Source organism: Lissotriton helveticus, chromosome 5_1 (assembly GCF_964261635.1).
Source record: "Lissotriton helveticus chromosome 5_1, aLisHel1.1, whole genome shotgun sequence".
Lineage (NCBI taxonomy): Eukaryota > Metazoa > Chordata > Amphibia > Caudata > Salamandridae > Lissotriton > Lissotriton helveticus.
The window spans coordinates 1,803,083,949-1,803,091,009 of NC_136065.1; positions in this window are offsets into that span (position 1 = coordinate 1,803,083,949).

Sequence of the window (7,061 nt, forward strand, 5' to 3'; positions counted from 1 at the left end):
CAACCCCCTTCTGGGGGACCTCTCTGTAAGCAAAGAGCAAGCAGGGTAAAAGGATGTCCCATTTCCGCCTAAGCTTCTCTGGTAAACCTTTTATCATTCCCTTGAGGGTCTTGTTGAATCTCTCCACAAGCCCATTGCACTGTGAGTGATAGGGTGTGGTAAACTTGTAGTTTACTCCACACTCCTTCCACATTGCTTTTAAATATCCAGACATGAAGTTTGTACCTCTATCTGAAAGTACCTCCTTTGGAAAGCCCACTCTTGAGAAAACTGCAATGAGGGCTTTTGCCACCACAGGTGCTGTGGTGGTCCTTAGGGGAATTGCCTCTGGGTACCTGGTGGCATGATCCACTACCACCAGTATAAATCTGTGCCCAGATGCTGTTTGAGGATCCATGGGACCCACAATATCTATGCCAACACGTTCAAAGGGTACCCCCACCACAGGTAGTGGTATCAGGGGGGCCTTTGTTGTGCCACCTGACTTACCACTGGCTTGGCAAGTGACACAGGAGCGACAAAACTACTTGACATTTTCTGACATATGAGGCCAGTGAAAGTGTGGAACAAGCCTGTCCCAAGTCTTGTTCTGGACTAAGTGTCCGGCAAGGGGAATATCATGGGCCAAGGTGAGAAGGAAACCCCTAAACTTCAAAGGTATAACCAACCTCCTGGTTGTGCCAGGCTTGGGGTCTCTAGCCTCTGAGTAAAGGAGTCCATCATCCCAATAACCCTTATGGGCACCTTGAGCATTCCCTGCAGCCTCAGCAGCAGCTTGCTGTCTGAGGGGTTCAAGTGAAGGGCAATCTAATTGAGCCTGCCCCAGGTCTGCCCTTGAGGGTCCCCCTGTCCCCAGAAACTCAACCTGATCAGGCTCAAGTTCCTCTGAGACAGTCTCCTCTTGGACTGCAGAATCAGTTTCCTGTGAAATCTGATCCTCAACCTGGGGCAAGGGGGAAGACATAGCCTTAACCCTCTTGCTCCTCCTCTTGGGTTGTGGTTCGTCTATTGTTCCAAGATCCACCACTGGTTCAGGAAGGCACTTCTTAGCCTGAGTCCTTGTCACTGCAAGCACATGTGCTGAAATCTCTAGCATTTCTGCATGAGTCCTGTACTCCACTTCTGACCAAACTGAGCTTTCAAGATCATTGCCTAACAGACAGTCTACTGGGAGGTCTGCACTCACAACAACTTTCTTTAGGCCATCTACCCCTCCCCAGGAGAAGTTCACAACAGCCACGCTATGTGAAGTATTGGAGTTGCTTGCATTGGTCACTAGGTAACTTTCACCTAGTACAATCTGTCCAGGGTCCACAAAGGCAGGTGTCACCATAGTGACACTGGCACATGTGTCCCTGTAGGCCTGAGCCAGTTTCTCATTTATCAAAGGCGTCTGCCTATATTTGCCCAAGTTACTGGGACTTACTGCAGTGGACAAAGCTAAGTCCACATCATATAGGGGAACTGCTGAGTAGGGATTCTAACTAAGCCAGATTCCATCTCAGTACCCAAGGTTAACCCAACTATACCCTTAGGTTGTGTACCACCACTGTTAACTGTACTAGGGGGTGCAGGTGCTTTAGGAGCTACAGTGGTGGGGACTGGATTTTTCTTGGTGCATTCACTGCCCCAGTGTGAAACTGATTTGCAGGTATTACACCAAGGTTTCTTTGGGCCATCGTTCTTCTTTTTCTTGTTTCCATTTTGGGAACCACCCTCCTTATTACTAGTTTGGGGGCCTGAAGACTTCTGGTCCTTTTATTTATCTTTCTGATTCCCACCCTTCTGGTCTGTTTTCTTCTGGTCACCACCTTGGTTCTGGGGTTTCTGCTTAATCCTTGTTCTGACCCATTTGTCTGCCTTCTTTCCCAATTCTTGGGGAGAGGTCAGATCAGAGTCAATAAGGTATTGATGCAACAGCTGGTTCTGACAGTTATTAAGGATCTGCTCTCTCATTATAAGATTGTACAATCCTGTATAGTCTGAGACTTTACTTCCCTGCAGCCAACCCTCCAGAGCCTTAGTGGCACACTCAACAAAATCAGTCCAGTCCTGAGTCTGTGCTTTTTGGGTGTCTCTGAACAACAACCTGTATTGCTCAGTGGTTAGGCCAAACCCTTCAATAAGAGCACTCTTCAGGACAGAGTAGTGTTTGGCATCCTCAGGTCTAACTGTGAGGATGCTGTCCCTCCCTTTCTCAGAAAAGGAGTACCATAAAATTGCAGCCCACTGATCCTGAGGAACCTGCTGTACCATGCAGGCTCTCTCAAGAGCAGTCATCCATTTGTGGATGTCATCCCCTTCCTTGTAGGGGGGCACAATTTTTGTCAGGTTTCTATTATCATAGCTCCTGTCTTTTTCTCTAGGAATTATGCTGCCACCAGTGGCATCTAAGCCACACAACTTTTGCTCTCTTGCCAAGGCAAGTCTAGCTTGAGCCAGGGCTACCTCCTCCCTCTCTATTTGGAGTTTGACAGCCCTCATTCTGGCCCTATGCTCTTTCCTCTGAGAGGGAGTCATTCCTCTCTGAGATTCTCTTGAGGCACTAGAAATATGAGAGTCCCCGGATGGAGATCTCAGTCTCCTATTGCCTGGGAGAATTAGGTTTTGGGATCTGGGGAGGTGCTGGCCCTCTCCATTCCCAAGCAGGTTTAAGTTGGCCTGGTTAAGCCTGGCAACTATAACCTGGCTACCCCTCTGATCCTGATCTTCAGGGTCCTCTACATCTGAGTCCTCCTCCTCCTCTTCTTCCTCCTCTGGAGTGGTATCAGTTACAGGGGGGTTCACTCCATCTCCTGAATCTAGGGGAGCTGCACTCGCCTTAGCTAAGTCATCCTGTTCTAGAATGGCTATCAGGGTTGGAATGGCGGGACCTCTGCCCCTTTTTAGCCCTCTTGATATGCACAAGGCACACAAGTCTTTGTGGCTAAGTTTGTCATAGCTGGAAGTTGCCTGGGTAAGGTCAACTGTCACAGGCAGAGAGCTTGGAGCTTCACCTGTGCCAGACATGACTGCTAGTGAGGTGTAAGTGGTGCACTTACCTACACTAAGTGTTTTCCTACTGTACCTTGCTAGTGAGTTGTAGTCAGGGTGTGCTAATCCCTTTAGTCTACAACTACTAAGTTCAGTAGAACTTAATATGCTAAGCTTTTGATTTATATGTACCTAAGGTACTTGATGTGATCTTTCAATTTGATAAAAAGATTGCAATGGTAAAACAACAGCAAGCTCAAATCCGCACCGCTGCGCACCAATGTGAGAAGTTGGCCTGATATATGATGTTTCCAATTCTGGAACCACCTTGTATCAGTCCAAGCTATCCCTTATGGTGTCTGGTTGTAAGTCAACCTTGTAGACAAGCTATCTTAATGGTAGCATAGACTAAGCAGCCTTAAAGGCTTAACTCAAGAGGTCGTGTTAAGCGAGCTGTTTTACCAATCACAGTCCTGTAATATCAAATGAAAGGACACCCCACAAGTATATATTATAAAAATATATGTATTTATTACTTAAAATAATCCCCAGTATTCTTTATGAACAAAGGAGCACAAGCGTTAAATCAAAAGCACAGTATAACATACAAAGTTGCACAATTATGGATGAGGGCGAGGGGCCACTCAGACCATATATTAAGAAAGTGGTATAAGAGATACCAATCGAACAGTGGTTAGGCCTAGGGCCTAGGGAATCGCTGGGAGCAGTCGGGACAAGCAATGCTGAAGTGGGGAAAAGCCCGCGGGATTCGGGTGCAGTGCTGAAAGCACACGCATGCACCAATGCAAGTCAATGGTGCGTAAAAGTTACACAAATAGAGTTTTAGGACACTTCCGTTGAACCTAGAAAGACAAAACATAAGACACAGACCCTAGAGATGTGTACCAGTGTGGGAACACCGGCGTTGCAATGTTACCTCACCCACAGGAAGCGGGTGCACAGGGTCGAAGTAGTGTCGGGTTTCGTCACGCTGGTTCTTGGTGCTTGAAGCTGAAGAGGCTGCAGGCGCTGTGAAGGAGAAGTGTCCGGTAGGATCCAAGGGTGGATCGAAGTCGAAAAGTACCTGAAAGCCGAGGGGACAGAGTCTGGGTCACTCAGCAGTGACCAGGGTGGAAGCAGGACGGAACCAGGCAATGTCGGGCGCAATCAGGTGGTTGTCGAGGAGCTTCTCTCCGCTGTCACGTGGGCTCTGGGGCATCTGCGACGTCCAGGAGCGGGTCACGATCTGTCCCACGAAGGCTCTCGCCGTCGGCGCTGTTGGCTTCAAGATTGAAGCAAACAACACTTGGCAAAAGCAATCCATGCGGACTGGGAGATTGCTTCTCACTCGGGCCAGGAGGGTCAGAGTGGGTACTCCTTTTCAGGGGAGTGGGTGCAAATCTGGAGCAACCAGAATCACAAGTCGTATTTCGGTTTTCGTCGGCACAGGGGCCACAAGCCAGCTGGCAAGTGACCGGGACAACGCGTTGAGCCAAAAGAAGCAGAAGGGCCCCACGCTGCACTCGTCGAGTGTGGAGGGCTGAACTTCGGTGCAAGAGTGGCTCACGGTTGGGGCTTCTCAAACCCCGGTGTACAGCTTCGAGGGTCACTCGTGGGCTGCACGGTCAGCGTCTCGTGGTCTTTTCAAGATGGCGTGCCCCACGCTTCCGGTTGCCTCCACGGGTCTCAGCTCTGCAGGGACTGTGGATCGGGCTGTTAGAAGGCAGGCAAGCTTGATCTCGTTGATCTCTGTCGCTCGAGTTCCGGCGGGAACTGCAACAAAGCAGACGTCGAGGTGCTGGATGGTGCCTGTTTGCACAGGGTGGTCACTCCTTGACCACAAGGGAGATTCTTCAGTCTTCTACGTTGAGTAGGATGTCGAAGGGTCCAGAGTTTCGTTTCTTATGTTTCATCAGGATAATCTGAAGTGCATTGGCACTGCTCCCACTCTTATTCGAATCTGGGGGGTTGGATTACCTGCTAGGTCCCCTCCTATGGGTGGGACCCAGGAAGGGGGTGGATACACCCCTTTCCTTTGATCCAGGCCGCGCTGGGACTGGGACTGGGACTAGTGTGCCCCAGAACCGGTTAGACCGGATTATGCAAGGGGCAGCCTTGTGCTCCCCATGCAGTGTCTGGTTTCTTTCAAACCTCCCTGCTACAATCCACTATCTCCTGTCTGGGGTGGTGTGACACCTCCCTGCGACAGGAAACCCTTTGTCCAGGCCCCCTTGGCTGAGTTTCGGTCAGCTTCAGGGGGTCAGACTTGTGTCTGTGGCAGAAGCATCCATTTTGTGGATCTGAGGCTCTTTTAGAAATTAACCGCATTTCAGTAAAGTAACATGTCTTCTCCCTCTAGAGGGGTGGAATGCTATCCCCGTCGCCAGAACTGGCGAGGGGATAGTATTCCAAATCGTATGACACCTTACACGACATGTTTTGATAAAGCCAAACCAAAGTTGCTATATAACCGCGAGGATCATAAGGCACTTAATAGTATATGGCATGGCATTATCCTGAAACAGCTTAGGGATTTGTTCCCGACAGCTGCAGATAGGCTCAGCTCATGCTAGAGCTCTATCTCACATTAAACCACGCACTCTCCCAGTTGTGTCAATTTAAGAACCAGCCGGGGGTGGCAAAAGATATGCTGCAGCCCCTGGTAGGCCTTGGTGGCACCTATGCCCTGAGCACCTATAGTGCATGGTACAGGGGCTAACAAGGAGTCCATTTCCAATTGTGGTATGTACCTATAGCACATGTATTATAATTTAGAGAGAGAACAGCAGGCTGGGGGTCTGATTAGCAGGCCCACAGCCTCAGTAAGTCGAAAACCAGTGAAGCAAAAAGCAAAAATTTGGGGTGACCATAGGATAGCAGACCCTACTCTCCTACACCCCCTTTGAAAGGGTAGGCATTGACATTGTGGGGCCTCTGGATCCCAAGACAGCCATGGGCAAAAGGTTCATCCTGGTCTTGGTGGACCATGCCACCCGGTACCCGGAAGCCATCCCTCTCAGGACAGTGACGGCCCCCGTTGTGGGACGTGCACTGATGAGTATTTTCTCCCGCGTGGGGTTTCCCAGAGAGGTGGTGTCAGACCGAGGTAACAACTTCTTTTCTAAGTATATGAAATCCCTGTGGCAGGAGTGTGGTGTAAAAAACTAGTTACTTACCTGTACACTATGGTTCTCCAGTATTATCTTTTATAGATTCACATGCTTGTATCTTCCCCGTCGTCATGGTGGGAGTCTCCCGGTAAAAGAATAACCATAGCAGTAGAAGAAAAAACTGCCTGGAAACCATAGAGTAGTAAAACAATAGGCAACCTCTCCTCCTCATTATGTGGTCGAAACTACAGCCAATCAGCTGCCAGCACCAGCCTACACCATTCCCAGCAGAGCCACCATACCTCAGATTTCCAACAGCCCAAGAGTGAGCTTTGTTAGAAACCAGAGATAAAGGTCGTCTACCTAGAAGAAACGGGGAGGTGGGCGGGCGCATGTGAATCTATGAAAGATAATACTGGAGAACCATAATGTACAGGTAAGTAACTAGTTTTTTCTCCAGTATCGTATCTTTCATAGAATCACATGCTTGTATCAGAATAGATAGCAGTCCTTTTCTAAGAGCGTTTCTAGGCTAGACCCACTTTGTCTCAGGGCTCTGCGCCGTAAGCTCTCTCTTTTTTTTTTTTAAAGACGCATTAAGAAAAATATGTAAAAACTTTTGTCATTAAGAAACCTTTGTGTATAAACAACATTACAGGAAAGTAATTGTAAATTTTAAAAACATGTACCTTATTTAAAAGGTGTCGTAGAACTGCTTGTCCCACTGCTGCATCTGCTTTCCATTCAGACAATAATGTTTGGTAAATGTTTGGACATTTGACCAAGTTGCTGCTCTGCATATGTCTGGAAGCGATACGCCTGCTAGCAATGCAGTTGAAGTTGCCATCTTCCGTGTATCATGAGCACATAATTTTGTGCACAGAGGTTTTCCCGCTTTTTCTTGACAGAAGACGATGGAGGATGCAACCCATCTAGAGATGGAGGATCTTGAAAGAGCCAAACCTTTTCTAGGTCCTG